At 47.1% G+C, this 19,875-nt stretch overlaps 2 long non-coding RNA genes and 1 pseudogene across 2 annotated transcripts; 1 reads left to right on the plus strand and 2 right to left on the minus strand.

Annotated features, from left to right (window-relative positions):
- LOC141270552 (uncharacterized) overlaps positions 1-19,875 on the minus strand; it is a 123,120-nt pseudogene that overhangs the window by 76,562 nt on the left and 26,683 nt on the right.
- On the minus strand, positions 10,270-11,061 carry LOC141270602 (uncharacterized). Its single transcript, XR_012321702.1, has 4 exons — positions 10,963-11,061; positions 10,720-10,881; positions 10,554-10,649; positions 10,270-10,473 (listed from the first exon to the last, which is right to left on the minus strand). It is a non-coding gene; the product is annotated as an uncharacterized lncRNA (long non-coding RNA).
- Positions 11,920-12,465, plus strand: LOC141270604 (uncharacterized). Its single transcript, XR_012321705.1, has 3 exons — positions 11,920-12,015; positions 12,086-12,181; positions 12,262-12,465. It is a non-coding gene; the product is annotated as an uncharacterized lncRNA (long non-coding RNA).

Here is a 19,875-nt window from a genome sequence, read left to right on the forward strand (position 1 = left end):
CCTAATGGTATCAACCGCCCACTTGACGGCCAGGCACTCCTTTTCCACAATTGCATAATTCTTCTCACAGGCAGAGAGTTTCCTGCTCAGGTACAGAATGGGATGTTCTTCCCCATTTACCTCCTGCGATAAGACGGCTCCTATGCCGACGTCTGAGGCGTCTGTCTGGAGCTCAAACTCTTTCCGGAAGTCAGGTGCTATCAAGATCGGCTGGTTACAAAGGGCACGTTTCAGCCCCTGGAACGCTATCTCTACCTCAGAAGACCACTTAGCCATTGCCGTCTTCGTACCTCTAAGTTAGTCGGTTAGGGGTGCCGCCAGGGGCGTACATAGAAGTCATGGGGCCCCATAGCAAAAGCTCTAATTGGGCCCACGCCCCTACAAAAAATAAATATTTGTCTGTGTCACAAAAGAGCAGATCTCATAACTTTCCAGCCTTTACATAGCAATTTACCTCCTTCTGAAGTCGTAGGTTCCTTCTTCATTGCCCCCATAAAGTATGATGCCAACAAAAGTGCCCCCCAAACAGTATGATACCCCTATGGTGCATTCCTCCACATGCACAGTATAATGACCCTATTGTACCCCACTTCAACTCCCATGGCAAAGTATGGTGACCCTAACACAGTATAATCCCCCAACTGTGAACCCCACAGAGTCCTCCATACACTCTCATGGCCCCCACACATCCCTCCAAACAGTATAATGGCCCCCACACAGCCCTCCAAACAGTATAATGACCCCACACAAACCTTCACACTGTATAATTGCTTTCATACAGTATAATGGCCCCCCACATAGCCCTCAACATATTATAATGGCCCCACATAGCCTTCCATATAGTATAATGCACCACCAATAATCTTCCATATAGTATAATGCGCCCCCATAATCCTCCATATAGTATAATGCTCCCCCCATAAACCTCCATATAGTATAACGTGCCCCCATAATCCTCCATATAGTATAATGCACCCCCCATAATCCTCCATATAGTATAATGAACTTCCCATGATCCTCCATAGAATATAATGCACTCCCCATAGTCCTCCATACAGTATATTACACACCCCATAGGGTAATGCAGCCCCCATATAGTATAATGCACGCCACAGTCCTGCAGTATTATGGGCATCACGTACTCACTGATTTTAAAATACCGTATATTTTAAATAAGCCGACCCGAATATAAGCCGAGGCCCCTAATTTTACCACATAAAAATGGGAAAACCTATTGACTTGAGTATAAGCCTAGGGTGGGAAATGCAGCAGCTACTGGTAAATATCCCCATCCTCGTATGTGTGGCCCCCTCAATCCCACAATCCCTGGTATGTGTAGCCTCCTCAATCCCCCAATCCCTGGTATGTATGGCCCCCTCAATCCCACAATCCCTGGTATGTGTGGCCCCCTCAATCCCACAATCCCTGGTATGTGTGGCTTCCTCAATCCCTCAATCCCTGGTATGTGTGGCCTCCTCAATCCCCCAGTCCTGGTATGTGTGGCCTCCTCAATCCCCAAATCCTGGTATGTGTGGCCTCCTCAATCCCCCAATTCTGGTATGTGTGGCCTCCTCAACCCCCCAATCCTGGTATGTGTGGCCTCCTCAATCCCCCATTCCTGGTATGTGTGACCTCCTCAATCCCCCATTCCTGGTATGTGTGGCCTCCTCAATCCCCCATTCCTGGTATGTGTGGCCCCCTCAATCCCACAATCCCTGGTATGTGTGGTCCCCTCAATCCCACAATCCCTGGTATGTGTGGCCCCCTCAATCCCACAATCCCTGGTATGTGTGGCTTCCTCAATCCCTGGTATGTGTGGCCTCCTCAATCCCCCAATACTGGTATGTGTGGCCTCCTCAATCCCCAAATCCTGGTATGTGTGGCCTCCTCAATCCCCCAATTCTGGTATGTGTGGCCTCCTCAACCCCCCAATCCTGGTATGTGTGGCCTCCTCAATCCCCCATTCCTGGCATGTGTGACCTCCTCAATCCCCCATTCCTGGTATGTGTGGCCTCCTCAATCCCCCATTCCTGGTATGCGTGACCTCCTCAATCCCCAAATCCTGGTATGTGTGGCCTCCTCAATCCCCAAATCCTGGTATGTGTAACCTCCTCAATCCCCCATTCCTGGTATGTGTGGCCTCCTCAATCCCCAAATCCTGGTATGTGTGGCCTCCTCAATCCCCCCAATCCTGGTATGTGTGGCCTCCTCAATCCCCCCAATCCTGGTATGTGTGGTGTCCTCAATCCCCCATTCCTGGTATGTGTGGCCTCCTCAATCCCCCATTCCTGGTATGTGTGACCTCCTCAATCCAAGTATCCTGGTATGTGTGGCCTCCTCAATCCAAGTATCCTGGTATGTGTGGCTTCCTCATCCCCCCAATCACTGCACATAAAACAATAAACACTTATACTCACCTTCCTTCCTCACCTCTGCTCCAGCGATGAGTCCTGTCTGCAGCAGCTCATGTCGGCATCTGAGCTGCGTGCGCTCTCAGAAGCCGAGGTGAGCTGCTGCCGGCACATTCACTCCTCTCGCGTGAATATGCTTTCTCTTTAGCGGCGGCCGCTGACAGCAGGAGCCAGGGCTCAGCGCTCCTCCGTGCCCGCTACTAAAGAGAATGAATATTCCGTCTTCTCCACGGCCATGGAAGTGGAGAAGAGGGAATATTCATGTCCCTTTAGCAGCGGGCACACGTGATAGCTGCAGCAGCGGCTACTGCGTGTGCTCCGCTCCTCCACCGCCACAACACGCTCCTCCACCGCCGCAACCTCCTACTCACCTATCCTCCTCGTTCCCATGCTGCTTGGGGCCCTCACGGGCCCCCTCCTGCCACGGGCCCCATAGCAGTGGCGTGGTCAGCCCAAAACATTACTCCACCTCCTCCTTGCTAGCGCCGTAGCCGTGTTTGCATGGGGTGTCCATCAACCAGCCATCCTCCACTCCATCCATCTGGACCATTGAGATCATTTCATGCATGATATTGCCCCGTCTCATGCTGCACATAACACATCTGCATCTCTGGCTGCTATGGGCATAAAAGGGGTCAAACTTATGGTGTGGCAGCCATGCTCCCCTGACCTCAACCCCATTGAGAACCTCTGGAGCATCATCAAAAGGAGTGTCTATGATGGCGGGAGGCAGTTCACATCTAAGCAACAGCTCTGGGAGGCTATTCTGTCCTCATGCAAAACAATTGAAGCAGAAACCAACCAAAACCAGACAAATTCAATGGACGAGAGAGTTCAGAAGCTCCTTTCAAACAAGGGGTCCTATGTGCAAATGTAACATCACCTAGAATAAAGTTTTGAGTTGAAAACTGTTTGATTTCAGTTTATAATAACCTGCTAATGCTTATAATTTCAAAAATGACCACTTTTTTGTTCTTTATTAAAATGAAAAGGTTGAAAACTCTGCTGTGCATAATAATTTGGAACATGTATTTTAAGTGCAGTTTGAGTTTTTTATTTTTTAAAAAATATACTGTTATCATAAGCAGTTTGTACAAAAACCTTTCAATTGTACTCTAATAGTTATTTGACTGGAAAATTACAATGACTGCAATTCATATAGGTAATTTGGGAAAATCTGAGAAAATATTATTTGCATAATAATTTGGAACATGGTGTAGTTGACTTCACTCAGCTTCTCAACTACTTCGTACGGTCCTTACCACTTAGCCAGGAACTTACTCTCGACCGTGGGTACCAACACCAACACCTGATCTCCAGGGCTGAATTGTCTCAGCCTTGCAGCCTGATTGTAGACCCTGCCTGGGCTTCTTTGGCCTATAGAAGGCTCTCCTTCACGATTGGCATAACCCTTTGTAGTATCAGCGTCTCTGCCCCCTGACAGGCAGAGACGCCGTCCCTCTTACCGCCGTGCTCCCTGCCCGGCGTCCTACAGCGCTCCTGCTTCTGCTGCTGCCGGCACGTGCAGGTTCCCGGGCACTGTGCTTAGGGCACACGCGCGCTCCCTCCCTCTTGAAGGGGCCGCGCGTGCCGTTCTAAGGAGTCCCCGGCCAATGGCCGGAGGACCTCTCATATAAAAGGCACCTCCTCCAAAACGGAAGTGCCCGTGCAAGGTTGTAGCTTTGTGTTCTAAACTCTGCTTCAGCCCTCAGGTCCCGCTGCTAGCCTGACTACCAGTCCAGTCCGCCAGCCTGACTACCAGTCCAGTCCGCCAGCCTGACTACCAGTCCTGTCCGCCTGCTTGTCTACTCTCCAGCCCAACAGTCTGTCTACAGTCCAGTTCTCCAGTCTGTCTATGGGCCCTGCCCGCCTGCTTACCTGGAAGCACCTGCCTGTTACCTGCCGTGCCTACCAGCCAGCCTACCTGGAGGCTCCTGCTTGTTACCTGCCGTGCCTACCCGCCTGCTTACCTGGAAGCACCTGCCTGTTACCTGCCGTGCCTACCAGCCAGCCTACCTAGAGGCCCCTGCTTGTTACCTGCAGTGTCTGCCAGTCCATCTACCCGGATCACCCGTCAGCCTGCCTGCCGTGCTCATCTGCTGTATCGGTCAGTCCCTGCCTTCTGACCCGTGGGAGTCACCTGCTCTCATACAAGGTCTGGCCCAGAGTAGCACCTGGTCCCTCTGCTCGGTCCTTCCCTGGTCACGGAATCGATTGAGCCGCCGTATGACTTGGGTCAGTCCGAGTTGATACCTAGTTACGCCCCTCTGGTCCCTCCTTGCACTGCAGCACAGAGGTTCCACCACCCGGATCCCTAAAACCCTTTAGATCTGGTCCTGCATTTGGGCCACATGCTCGATGACACTCCGGGGTGGGGTGTAACCTCTGCTTCCCAGGTCTCCTTTGCTATGTCCAGAAGTCCCCGAGGGTGTCATCCGTATAGCAGTTCAAAAGGCGAGAACCCTGAGCTCTGAGGAACTTCCCTAACTGAGAACAGCAGGTACGGCAGCAGGCAATCCCAGTCTCTCCCATCCTTCTCCACAACTTTCCTTAACATCGACTTTTTTTTTTTTAAATCAAATGTTTTTTATTGATTTTTATAAAGATTTACACAAAGGGAAAAAAAAAAAAAGGAAAAAAACAACAACCAGACAAACATTGGAGAAACACAGTTCTCCATCCCCCAGCCTAAAGAAGCATTAAACATGAGTTATTTATACATCTTGGCGCTGCAAAACCAGCATAATTAGATGAACAAATATTTGAACATACACTGTGTTCCAAATTATTATGCAAATAATATTTTCTCAGATTTTCCCAAATTACCTATATGAATTGCAGTCATTGTAATTTTCCAGTCAAATAACTATTAGAGTACAATTGAAAGGTTTTTGTATAAACTGCCTATGATAACAGTATATTTTAAAAAAAATAAAACACTCAAACTGCACTCAAAATGCATGTTCCAAATTATTATGCACAGCAGAGTTTTCAACCTTTTCATTTTAATAAAGAACAAAAAAATGGTCATTTTTGAAATTATAAGCATTAGCAGGTTATTATAAACTGAAATCAAACAGTTTTCAACTCAAAACTTTATTCTAGGTGATATAACATTTGCACATAGGACCCCTTGTTCGAAAGGAGCTTCTGAACTCTCTCATTCATTGAATTTGTCAGGTTTTGGATGGTTTCTGCTTCAATTGTTTTGCATGAGGATAGAATACCCTCCCAGAGCTGTTGCTTAGATGTGAACTGCCTCCCGCCATCATAGACACTCCTTTTGATGATGCTCCAGAGGTTCTCAATGGGGTTGAGGTCAGGGGAGCATGGGGGCCACACCATAAGTTTGTCCCCTTTTATGCCCACAGCAGCCAGAGATGCAGATGTGTTATGTGCAGCATGAGACGGGGCATTATCATGCATGAAATGATCTCGATGGTCCAGATGGATGGAGTGGAGGATGGCTGGTTGATGGACACCCCATGCAAACACGGCTACGGCGCCAACAAGGAGGAGGTGGAGTAATGTTTTGGGCTGGAATCATGGGGAGAGAGATTGTCGGCCCTTTTAGGATCCCTGAAGGGGTAAAGATGAACTCCATAGTGTATGTTGAGTTTCTCAAACAGCACTTCCTTCCATGGTTCAAGAAGAAGAACCGTGCATTCCGCAGCAAGATCATTTTCATGCATGATAATGCCCCGTCTCATGCTGCACATAACACATCTGCATCTCTGGCTGCTATGGGCATAAAAGGGGGCAAACTTATGGTGTGGCCCCCATGCTCCCCTGACCTCAACCCCATTGAGAATCTCTGGAGCATCATCAAAAGGAGTGTCTATGATGGCGGGAGGCAGTTCACATCTAAGCAACAGCTCTGGGAGGGTATTCTGTCCTCATGCAAAACAATTGAAGCAGAAACCATCCAAAACCTGACAAATTCAATGGACGAGAGAGTTCAGAAGCTCCTTTCGAACAAGCGGTCCTATGTGCAAATGTAACATCACCTAGAATAACGTTTTGAGTTGAAAACTGTTTGATTTCAGTTTATAATAACCTGCGAATGCTTATAATTTCAAAAATGACCATTTTTTTGTTCTTTATTAAAATGAAAAGGTTGAAAACTGCTGTGCATAATAATTTGGAACATGCATTTTGAGTGCAGTTTGAGTTTTTTATTTTTTAAAAAATATACTGTTATCATAGGCAGTTTGTACAAAAACCTTTCAATTGTACTCTAATAGTTATTTGACTGGAAAATTACAATGACTGCAATTCATATAGGTAATTTGGGAAAATCTGAGAAAATATTATTTGCAGAATAATTTGGAACACAGTGTAGTAACAATAGTCAATCCAATTACATATAACTTGTGGAAGTACTAATAACATTTTTATTAACTTTCAGAGATGTTTAATTTGAGGCAGCATATAAACGTAACTCAAAGCAAGCAGAGGCAAAATCTCAGTTGCCTAGATGTCAAACCAGAGCCATCAATCCATAGACCCCATATCTTGTCAAATTTAGAGATAGCATCTCTTTTTAGGTATATGCCTTTTTCCAAATTTACTAGCCGGTTAACTTGATCAATAAATTCTGATATCATAGGCTTCTGATCTGCTATCCATTTTTGGGCTATCAATTTTCTTGCCATATATAACATACGTGCCGCCACACACAATTTTGCCGTACTCATCAATAGTCAGATCTTCAACATATCCCAATATACGAACTAATGGTGAAAGCTCTACATTAATTGAATAAACCCTGTTAATCATTGCTACAACACTCTTCGAAAAGGACACCAATTTAGGACAGTTCCACATCATATGAAGCATATCTGCTATGTTAGTTTTGCATCTAGGACAGTGGGGACTTGAATGAAATTCTATGTTAAATAAGAATTGAGGTGTCCTGTATACCTGGTGTATCACATATATATGGGACAGTCTATGGGATTCACTTAAAGACAGCTGTGGAACTCTTTCCAGTATATCTGACCAGTGATTTTCCTCTATGAGTCTTAACATCGACTTTAAGGTCTTGATGAAGTGTTCTACCAGTCCGTCTGTCTGCGGGTGGTATACCGACGTTCGGAGTTGTGTAATTTGGAGGGCCTTACACAATTCTCTCATCAGCTTCGACATGAACGGAGCTCCCTGGTCCGTCAGGATCTCCTTTGGCAGACCTGTCCGGGAGAAAATATGAACCAGCTCTCTGGCGATACTTCTGGCAGAGGAATTATTTAATGGTACTGCCTCCGGATATCGCGTAGCATAATCCAATATAACCAGAATGTATTGGTGTCCCCGGGCAGACTTCACCAGGGGTCCGACAAGGTCCATGGCGATCCGGTCAAATGGGATCCCTATGAGAGGTAACAACACTAGGGGGCTCCGGAAATGGGACACGGGAGCCGTTTGCTGACAGGTGGGACATGACCGGCAGTAGTTCACAATTTCCCGGTGACATCCAGGCCAGTAGAACCTTTGTAGGACCCTCTCCCGAGTCTTATCTACCCCTAGCTGTCCACCCAAGATGTGAGAATGGGCTAGGCCTAACACTCTAAGCCTATACGGTCCCGGCACTACCAACTGCTCTATTACCTCCCCTTTTGGGTTAGTGTCTCTATAAAGAAGCTCCCCATTGAGTGCAAAATATGGGAACCTTGTGTCAGCCTCCACTTTCCTGAGCAACCCTACTGATCACAGACACATTGTCAAATGCAAATTTCAAGGTGAGATCCTGCATCTGTGCAGTCCCAAAATTCCCCCCAGACACCCCCTAGTCTAGGACCTCCTCTTCCGGGGTCACCACCTCATCTTCGTCCCCCGCAAGGACGCACAGGGGAAAGTCATCTGCTTATGACAGCGACGGTGATGCAACATGGGGTAACCAACTCTCGGTTGAGACACTTGGCACCCCTGCTTTCCGCCACAAGTCCCAGAAAAGACTAAGTCCTGCCCTATTATCACCGAGTGGAGCAGATTCCTAACCGCGCCCACCTCTTAGGGCTCAGCTCCACAGTCAGTATGTATTGTCACTCTGGCAATAGGGTAATCCTTTGCGTCCCCGTGGATGCACCGCCCACCCACGTTTTTCCCGGGGATCAACTGGTGTGGGAGCGTGGCCCTTATGAGAGTCACCAAGCTCCCTGAGTCCAGGAGTCCTGCCACCAGTACCCCATTAACAGTCACCGGACATGACTGTGGCCCCTCACTGGGCTGATTGTCCATGCTGCAGGCGGGGTAGGCAGAGTAAGAACAGTGACGTCCCAGGCTACAGTCCATTTGCTCAGAGGTCAGCAGGCAGCTATATGGTCTGGGCCTTGACACCGCTAACAAATCATTTCTCACGAGGGGACCTTGGGCACCACCTCCCCACCTCTTTGGACGACCACCCCCTTTTGGGCCTGCGCCCCCGACTTGGACCCCTAATATGGAGTGGGCTGTTTTCCCACGGAACCCTCGACACCCTGGTACTTCTCAAACAGACCAATCAGTTCATCTGCATTCCGGGGATCGCCCTGGGCAACCCAAGTCTGTACCGGCCTTGGTAAGGAGTGCACGAACCGATCCATCACTACTCACTCTATCATCTGCGCCAGGGTAGAAGATTCTGGTTGCAGCCATTTTTGCACCATGTGCAAATGCTCAAACATTTGGGATTGTGGTGATTTCTCGCGATGATACGCCCAGTGGTGGACGCGCTATGCCCTGACAGTCATTGTTAGCCCCAAATGTGCCAAAATTTCAGTTTTTAATTTTGCATATTCTCTGGCGTCCTGCAAGGCCAAATCATAATATGCTTTCTGGGGTTCCCCCATCAGATATGGCGCCAACAACTCTGCCCTCTGCTCTGGCGGCAGCCTTTCCCTCTCGGCGAACCTCTCGAATACAGTCAGAAAAGCTTCTACGTCATCACCCTGAGTCATTTTCTGCAGCGCTCCCTTTACTGCCTTTCGGACAGAAAAGTCGTCCACTGACCTTATAGTTGGAACTGTTGCCGAGCCATGGATCGCCTCTGTGAGCAAATCGATCTGCTGCTGCTGTTGTCGGCATTGGTCCTGGTGGGCCTGCTGTTGGAGCTGGAGCTGCTGCATAAGCAGTTTGGTGGTCTACTGTTGCGCCATCTGCTGTTGCTACAGCATCTGCTGGTGCGGAGTTTGTTGCTGTTGGTGCTGTGCCTGCTGTGCCTGCAACAAATGTTTATGGAGGTGCTCCATTTTGTCCGGCATCACTTGTTGGCTCACAGCCGACTTCACCCAGGACATGCAGGTCTTCCTGTGACAGTCACATGTGTTCGCTGGGGGTGTTCCCCACAATTCTAACACCACTTGTTCCTGTGTATACTGTGTATACAAAGAGGGTTAAACAGCCAGTTACAAAAGGCATGTTTTATTTATGGATGGCTATGGTGCGGGCGGACATCCACCAAATCTGCACCCCAGGGTGTGGTTTGGGGCTATAAAGAGCCAGCCTTTTGATTCAGATGGTGTTCAGTATCTGGAGAGGCTTGCTCCAGAAAGGAGTTTGCATGCATTGTGCTGAACCATGTGTAGTTAACCCTAAGTGGCCAGACCTCGGGCGATATACGGACTGTGCTGCAACTATGTATTTTGTTTTGCCATTATGCCGAATGGGCTGTGTTTACTTTATGGACTCCAGGTTAGTTTATGACGCTTGTAAGGTATTATATGTGTAAAAGGCGCTTATCAGGCTAACTACTACCAATGGCAGCGATAATTGTGGACAGGGAACCACTAATGTCCGTAGTAGATACACTACAATAAAATAACTGTTCTATAGTAAAAATCGCGCTATCGGTAGTGAAAAAGAGATCAGGAGAAGAGTACTATTATTTTATAAAAATAAGATTTATTTGTTTGGATGCTAGCAATAAAAACTTAATAAAATACAGGATTTAATACAGGATTTAAAAGACGAGTGTAGACAACAATATTTCGATTGGGGTAAAAGAACTAATGGTATACAAGGTGTAATAAATAGTAAAATCCAGCGGTTAATCTGGTGTGGTAAAATGCCTGTGGTGGCTTGGTACCTGGAAAGAAGAGGAGTTTGGTTAGGACTATTGTTCTCTAGTATTGGGTATGCTTAGCTGGCTGTGGATCTGTTACTCACCAGGTATCAGAGTGGGTAAAGTGCAGGTGTGCACTAGGGCTGTGGTCCGTCAGGATTCTTAGAGTGGGGCGTGGTCCTGAACGCTTTGTTATGCTCCTGGAGATTTAATGATATGGGGTTAGTGCTGTTAGCTCTGGGTAGGTAGATAGTGGGGTTAGCGACTTACCCACGGAGGAGCTGTTCTGCTTTTGGAGATTGCTTGTTAGCACTCCCTCAGTGGGGGGTGCAGCAGGAGGCTCTGGATTGTATCTCACTTTGTTGCAGAGATGTGACAGGGGGGCTTTTTGATTGCCAGTAGGCGTAGTAACGCTTGAGGATACTCAATGTCCTGTATATAGATATGGAGGAAGGGTTAGGAACTGAGGAATACAGGAATAGTCCACAGTATGTGGTAAACCTAGATGTTTACCTGTGCGTGATTATCAGTAATCCAGGGGTGCAACAGGAGGCTCTGGATTGTATCTGTCTCTGAGCAGAGATGTAGCAGGAGGCTTCTGGTTGCCGGGTGATAGGGGGCGTTGTGGCACTCAAGGATAATTGATGTCCTGTATATAGATGGGGAGGGAGAGTTAGGAGCTGAGGTGTGCAAACAATAAGCCACAATATAAGTAAGCCCGGTTGATTACCTTGTTTAGGGTCCAGGTGTGAAATGGTCAGTCACCTTCTTTATCTGTGGCTGAAGGCCTAAATCAAGGGAAGGTGTTCAGGAGGTTCTGCAAGAGGGTTCAGCCTAGTGGTAGGTGCAGCAGGAGGCTCTGGCTGAGTAATTTACTGGCTAAGTAGCAGTGGGTCTTGTCCCTGGACGCTGAGGTGCAGCAGGGGACCGGCTGCAAATGTGGCAGGAGGCCTGGTCTGGGTAAGTATATTCAAGTAGGTGGAAGGCTTTGGTGGCAGGCTGTGTAGTAGATATCCGGGCAAGGTCTATGGTTGTGGAGTCCGGTTTTCAGGCACGGTCCCTACTCATGTGGAGTCAGGCAGGCCGCGTTCCTGGAATCCTGTCGGTAATAAAGAGGTGAGTATGTGTGGTTTTGGTCCTTGTGGTGGCGTGTGTCATAAGCGGTGGGGGCCGTGGCCCAGAGTACTTACGGTCCGTAGTCCTGCGGAGATGTCAAGGAGTTGTGGGGCCCGGGGCGAGAGCGGGGTCCCGGCCGGTGACCGCCGCTACTCGCGGGCTTCCGGGTAAGTGGAGCAGGAGAGGAGGGGCGGAGAAGGTGAGGGGGCGCGTTCTATTGGAAGCGCGCGAGAGGCAGAGAGACGCGCTGACACGTGGTGTGCAGCGTGTATTGAGGACGGATGCCTGTGGGCGCCTTCTCTGCTGGGTCAGTCAATTCCAACGCGTTTCGACAGCTGACGGCTGTCTTCATCAGGGACAAAGTGAGATACAATCCAGAGCCTCCTGCTGCACCCCCCACTGAGGGAGTGCTAACAAGCAATCTCCAAAAGCAGAACAGCTCCTCCGTGGGTAAGTCGCTAACCCCACTATCTACCTACCCAGAGCTAACAGCACTAACCCCATATCATTAAATCTCCAGGAGCATAACAAAGCGTTCAGGACCACGCCCCACTCTAAGAATCCTGACGGACCACAGCCCTAGTGCACACCTGCACTTTACCCACTCTGATACCTGGTGAGTAACAGATCCACAGCCAGCTAAGCATATTCATTACTAGAGAACAATAGCCCTAACCAAACTCCTCTTCTTTCCAGGTACCAAGCCACCACAGGCATTTTACCACACCAGATTAACCGCTGGATTTTACTATTTATTACACCTTGTATACCATTAGTTCTTTTACCCCAATCGAAATATTGTTGTCTACACTCGTCTTTTAAATCCTGTATTAAATCCTGTATTTTATTAAGTTTTTATTGCTAGCATCCAAACAAATAAATCTTATTTTTATAAAATAATAGTACTCTTCTCCTGATCTCTTTTTCACTACCGATAGCGCGATTTTTACTATAGAACAGTTAGTTTATGACGCTTAATAAACTAACTCGAAATTTAAAGAGACAGTGGTCCGTGTCTACCCCAGTGTACAGCCAAGCAAGCCACTTTACCACAATACATACATACACCTGTGTGTGTACAGCCTGTTCCTGATCTCAGACATGGGCTGATATCGGGCAGATCTGGCATCAAGGGGAGAACTGGGGGGGCCCCATAGAAAAAGACAAGCTGTGGGTACAAGGGCAGGAGGAACATGCACCTTCAGTGCCGGTGAAACCCAGGCCGGTGAAGCCGCTCACATCTGACAGCACCGCCCCCTCCTCTCCAATAAAATGGTGCCGTAGTGAGGTACGCGTGCATCCGCTGACTCCAGTGCCGAGGCTTCAGACAGAACGACACATCTCTGGTTATATTATAGATGTTTACATAATATAGCGTTTTAGAGTGCAGCTTTAATTTGTTAGTTACATATAGAGGGGCTCACCTAGTTTGCACCTGTTTGCATTTGTCTTTCTGTTTGGAAGTGACGGTCAGTCTTTTGACATTATTCCACACAAACACTCTTCAAATCCTGAAGGTCTCATGGGCTCCTTCTATGAACTCTGAGCTTTAATTCCTCCCATAAATTTTCTATTGGATTCAGGACAGGTGATTGACTGGGTCATTCTAGCAGCTTTATTTTTTTTCCTCTGAAACCAATTGAGAATTTAATTTGCTGTGTGTTTGTTATCATTGTCTTGCTGAAATGTAAACCCTCGTTTCATCTTGATAATCCTAGCAGGCTGGATCTGATGACACCAGAACTGGCTCCCTAGGACCATCCATTAAGGTGTTATGACCCATCTTAGTTTCTGGAGTTTCTAGCTGCTAGAGGTCAGGTGTGGAGATTTAAGTCCAGCCCAGGGGGCAGGAGGGGGTGACCCAGAGGGGTTAAAAGCTCCTGCAGCTCTTGGGCTAGTGCTTTTTCTCTAGGAGGTCGCAACGACATATCGTGTGGGAGAAGTCACGCAACAAAGCAAACCACCAGTCTTCCATGTGGCAGCACTCTCCCACAAGCCAGGCCTTTCATCTGACTGGTAACTGACTCTCAATATCTGTGTACTTTTGTACCACTACTATTGTGTTTGCATCTCTTACCATTATGTATGTATAACCCTTATGTGCACACGTGGTCAAAATTGTTGGTACCCCTCATTTAATGAAAGAAAAACCCACAATGGTCACAGAAATAACTTGAATCTGACAAAAGTAATAATAAATTAAAAATCTATGAAAATGAACAAATGAAAGTCAGACATTGCTTTTCAACCCTGCTTCCACAGAATTTTTTAAAACATTAAACTCATGAAATAGGCCTGGACAGAAATCATAGAATCATAGAATGGTAGAGTTGGAAGGGACCTCCTGGGTCATCTGGTCCAACCCCCTGCTCAAAGCAGGATTCACTAAATCATCTCAGACAGATGTCTGTTCAGCCTCTGTTTGAAGACGTCCATTGAAGGAGAACTCACCACCTCTTGTGGCAGCCTGTTCCACTCATTGATCACCCTAACTGTCAAAAAGTTTTTTCTAATATCTAATCTGTGTCTCCTCCCATTCAGTTTCATCCCATTGCTTCTAGTCTTTCCTTATGCAAATGAGAATAAAGATGATCCTTCTACAATGTGACAGCCCTTGAGATTTTTGTAGACAGCTATTAAGTCTCCTCTCAGTCTTCTTTTTAGCAAGCTAAACATTCCCAAATCCTGTAACCGTTCCTCATAGGACATGGTTTGCAGACCAGTCACCATTCTGGTCTCTGAACTTGCTCCAGTTTCTCAATGTCTTTTTTAAAATGTGGTGCCCAAAACTGGACTCAGTATTCCAGATGAGGTCTGACCAAAGAGGAGTTAAGACCGATAATGACTTCACGTGATCTAGACTGTATGCTTCTGTTAATACATCCCAGAATTGTATTTGCCTTTTTTGCTGCTGCATCACACTGTTGACTCATGTTCAGTCTATGATCTATTAGTATACCTAAGTCTTTTTCACATGTACTGTTGCTTAGCTCTATTCCTCCCATTCTGTATATGCTTTTTTCATTTTTATTGCCCAGATGTAGTACTTTGCATTTTCCCTGTTAAAAACAATTCTGTTAGTTGCTGCCCACTGCTCCAGTTTATTTAGGTCTTTTTGAAGCTTCTCTCTCTCTTCTCTAGTGTTAGCTATCCCTCCTAGCTTTGTGTCATCAGCAAATTTAATCAGTTTACCCTCAATTCCTTCATCTAAATCATTGATAAAGATGTTGAACAATACAGATGTTGAAATGATGATACCCCTGAAAATAATGTGACAAAAGGGACATGTTAAATCAAGTTGTGTCCACTAATTAGCATCTCAGGTGTCTACAATCTTGTAATCAGTCAGTGGGCCTGTTTATAGGGCTACAGATACTCACTGTGCTGTTTGGTGACATGGTGTGTACCACACTCAACATGGACCAGAGGATGAAAAGGAAAGAGTTGTCTCAGGAGATTAGAAAGAAAATTATAGACAAGCATGTTAAAGGTAAAGGTAATAAGACCAAGCGGCTTGATGTTCCTGTGACTACAGTTGCACATATTATTCAGAAATGTAAGATTCATGGGACTGTAGCCAACGTCCCTGGACGTGGCCGCAAGAGGTAAATTGATGACAAATCAAAGAGATGGATAATACGAATGATAACAAAAGAACCCAGGATAACTTCTAAAGAGATTAAAGGTTCAAGGAACATCAGTGTCAGATCGCACCATCCGTCGTTGTTTGATTCAAAGTGGACTTCATGGGAGACGACCAAGGAGAACACCATTGTTGAAAAAAAATCATAAAAAAGCCAGACTGGAATTTGCCAAACTACATGTTGACAAGCCACAAAGCTTCTGGGAGAATGTCCTATGGACAGATGAGACAAAAATGGAAGTTTTTGACAAGGCACATCAGCTCTATGTTCACAGATGGAAAAATGAAGCATATCAAGAAAAGAACACTGTCCCTACTGTGAAACATGGCGGAGGCTCTGTTATGCTTTGGGGCTGCTTTGCTGCATTTGGCACAGGGTGTCTTGAATCTGTGCAGGGTACAATGAAATATCAAGACTATCAAAAGATTCTAGAGAGAAATGTGCTGGCCAGTATCAGAAAGCTTGGTCTCAGTCGCAGGTCATGGGTCTTGCAACAGGATACTGACCCAAAACACACAGCTAAAAACACCAAAGAATGGCTAAGAGGAAAACATTGGACTATTCTAAAGTGGCCTTCTATGAGCCCTGACCTAAATCCTATTGAGAATCTTTAGAAAGAGCTGAAACATACCATCTGTAAAAGGCAACCTTCAAACACGAGACAACTGGAGCAGTTTGCTCATGAGGAGTGGGCCAAAATACCTGTCGAGAGGTGCAGAAGTCTCATTGACAGTTACAGGAATCGTTTGATTGCAGTGATTGCCTCAAAAGGTTGTTCAACAAAATATTAAGTTAAGAGTACCATCATTTCTGTCCAGGCCTATTTCATGAGTTAATTTTTTTTAAAAATTGTGTGGAAGCAGGGTTGAAAAGCAATGTCTTACTTTCATTTGTTCGTTTTCATAGATTTTTAATTTATTATTACTTTTGTCAGATTCAAATTATTTCTGTGACCATTGTGGGTTTTTCTTTCATTAAACGAGGGGTACCAACAATTTTGACCACGTGTGTATATAGTGTATTGTCTAGTGTGCCCTTAAGGTGATTAACTATATAATTTAACCTTTGGCTGCTCTTTTATCTCGATCCACGAATCCGTACGTCCATTGTTTGGTTAACTCACATGCTACCAGGGCTGGTTTCTGGCCCGATATAATTCCTGTTATGGATCAGGGCTTATATCTAATAGGAACTAATGGTGGCTCTACCAGACTGGTAATGTTCTGTTTCATTGGGGTCAGTGAAAGGGGCCTGTGAGGGGTGTGAGTGAGTGTGCTGCCACGTCACTGACTGAGTGGGCCACCTCTTCTCACTTTCAGTACCTTCCTGAACCCGTCTGGACAGGGGGTGTCTGTGTAAAACTGTACCAATCTGACCTTATATGTCCCCGAGGGGGAGCAGAACGTCACGTTGGTGCAAGGTGCGGATCCGTGTCATGTGATCTGTCTGACGTGATAGCGACGTCGGGCGGGAGGCACGATGGAGATCCTTCACATGTGTTGGCAGTGCGGTGGGATCAAGATAATAGTGTGCGTGGTTGCGGAACGCATACTCACAGACACCAAAGACTGCCAGCAGTAGCTTTTGCTGCTGAGGTCTTAAGATCAGCTCAGCACTAGACAGTCAGAGTGCAAATACTGTAAGGTGTGTGGGTGCACCAGGTTGCAGCTCTGTCAGTGACCAAAGAGTGCAAGGCTGTTAAGTGGCACCAGGGGCAGAACCATGGAGATGGCCAATGGTACGGGTGGTGGGCAGGAGGTGGAAGACAATGTCGCTCTAGGAAAGGGTGAGTCCAGCCCAGGCTACCCAGGGAGCCAGTCATCTACGCTCAGTCCCGTAGTGGGCCATTCACCACCTGCCCATTTCCCAAGCCAGGCAGGCTCAGATGACCTCATGCAAGCTGCCCTGGCCAGTCTCAAGGCTGGGGACAAAACCACCTACCAGACCCTCATTGCAGAACATTTCGAGGCAGCAGCAGAACAGCGCGAGGCAGCAGCAGAAAGTCGTGAGGCAGCGGCAGAACGTCAATAGGAGAGCGAGCACCAGCAAAAAATGCTTCAGCTCCAACTCCAGATCCAGCTGCAGGCTGCAGCCTGTTGAGACGCAAAAGATCAGCAGAACGCTGCACTCAGTAATCTCCAGCACCCCCAATAAGAATGAATGGAGAGGTAGTGTGCATGATCGACCTCTGCTCCAGTTTTCAGAAATGCTGGGTATCCAACCACCTGCGGATAGGGGATAACTTTCCAGCTTGAAACAACCCTTTTAAAGGAGCAATAAAGGAGTTGCCCGGTTTAAAAGTACAAATCTGCAGTCACATAGTTGTGAATCCTCCTAGTGCACACTCTGTGTGCTGTGAGGATTCCGGTGTCAATAAAAAAAGCTTTTATTATACCCACAGACAGAGCAGTCCGATCCAATGGGCTTCTCTGGTCTTGATCCGGCATCTCCTCTCTTACAATCATCGTCCTCTTTCCCTGCTTCACGTGGATGATGCATCCAACATCATATCATCGTGGTGTCCCCCAATCACGTTCCTGCTCAGACGCACTTCTCTCTGCCATGACGAGGGCAGAGCAATGTGCTGTATTGTGCATGAGCCAGGAAACACAAAAGAGAACTGATGACAAGTAGGTAAAGCTTGCACATGTAGTGCAGAGAGAGGTGCGACCGCGCAGGAGTGCGATGGAGGGACACCGTGTGGATGACATAGGACACATTATTCACACGAAGCAGGGAAAGAGGAGGATGATTGTAAGAGAGCCGGATCAAGACCAGAGACGCCCATCAGACCAAACCACGCCGTCTGTGAGTGTAATAAAAGCTATTTTTTGTGCCTTGCCTAGGAGATTGGGGACATACAGATGTGTCACCCTACCTGGATGCCACAAGTGTAATTAAAGCTGTGTCTGAGAGCAAGGGGGAGGTTCTCTGGTTAGGGGAACATTAGCATGCAATGCCTCCTGTCTCAGGCCAGTAGGGGGAGCAGGCTGCCCCTATAAAAGCTGGTACTGGGGACAGGGTTAGAGAGAACTGGATTGCCTGTCTCAGCTTTGAGACGTGTCCCAGAGTGGAGCAGGGACAGAAAGTTGATTGCACCTAAGAGGAAGTGTGGCAGTAGGAGAGAGCCACAAGCCAGAGACAAGAGGCGAAGAGAGCCTGTCTTGGCAGAGAAAAGGCTTAATTTTTCCAGACTTTGGTGTCTGAGGCTGGAAGGATTCCACATCCCCCAGCAGAGAACCAGCCCGCAAGGGACTGTACATTCCTTGGCCTAAGAAGCCTGGAGGCCCTGCCACAACCGAAGGGACCAGTAAAGCCGTACAAGGCTGGGAGCAGAAAGGAACCCACGTCGCAGGCCATACAGGCGAGAAAGCACGGAAAGCTCGGAAACGTGGGCTGTTATCCTATCAGGAGGAGATAGTCAGAAGGAGCGCAGAAAGCACGGTAGGCCTACACCCTCACCCTGACCAGGGCCAATTTCCCTGTTGCTCTCAGACATCCAGGTCCCCTCCTAGCTGGGACTGTTTGTGGGTCAGTTTACCTGTTTAGTAAAGACCCTGGACTGCAATCTGTTGTTTGTGTGCTCCTTGCTCCTCCAGCACTACCATCACTCCCACCATCCACTATACTGCCCTGGGGCCGCACTCTTCCCGTGGGGAGTCACACTACCATAGCTGCACACCTCATCAGCCCCAGCGGTCTGCATGCAGCGGCGGTTCCTAATAACCGCAATCCACGGGTGGCGTAGTCGGACATAATCAATATAACGGACTACCACTGGCCTGACCACCCTGAGCCATGGAACCGGGTTGCCACTACTACCCCCATCGTTCCCTATTGCCCGGATCCGAGTGCCCCACGGCCCAGGGGGCGAGTCACAGACAGCATACCAGAATGCTGTAACAGAGGCCTTATACAGTTGAAACCAGAAATTTACATACACAATATAAAAAGACACATATGCATGTTTTTCTCAATATCTGACATGAAATCAGAATAAACCTTTCCCGCTTTAGGTCAATTAGGATTACCATAATTTTTAATATTTGCCAAATGCCAGAATAATGAGAGAGATAGAATGTATTAAGGCATTTTTATAACTTACTGCAAAGTCAAAAGTTTACAAACACTAAGATTACTATGCCTTTAACCTCTTAACGACCGCCGTAATGCATTTTTACGGCGGTCATTAAGAGTACTTATGCCTCAGCGCGATGAAAACACGTCGCTGAGTCACAAGTAAATAGCGTTGCCTGGTGGCAGCGATTCCTTCTGGTGTCAGCTGTGTATGACAGCTGACACCCTGCAGTATTGTCCCCGGCCAGTTTCGATGCCGAATGGGGCAGATTAACCCCTTAAGTGCTTACAAAGGGGTCTTGCAACTCCCTTAGTAACCTTCAGACCGGATCCCGATGATTACCATGGAACCCTGAGATCATGTGATGATCTCAGCGTACGGTGGCCTGTGAGATCCAGCAATAAGCTGGATTTCACAGACAGAGTCAGTGAGTTCAGTGACTCACTGACAGGTCTCATACACTACAGTACAAGAGTACTGCAGTGTATGAGATCAGCAATCAAAGTGACAATCACACATGTCCCACAGTGGGACTTAGTGAAAAAGTAAAAAAAAGTGCAATAAAATATGTAAAAAAGTAAAAAAAAA

The sequence above is a fragment of the Phyllobates terribilis genome, unplaced genomic scaffold (genome assembly GCF_046119375.1).
Source record: "Phyllobates terribilis strain yellow unplaced genomic scaffold, ASM4611937v1 Scaffold_5__5_contigs__length_657084704, whole genome shotgun sequence".
Lineage (NCBI taxonomy): Eukaryota > Metazoa > Chordata > Amphibia > Anura > Dendrobatidae > Phyllobates > Phyllobates terribilis.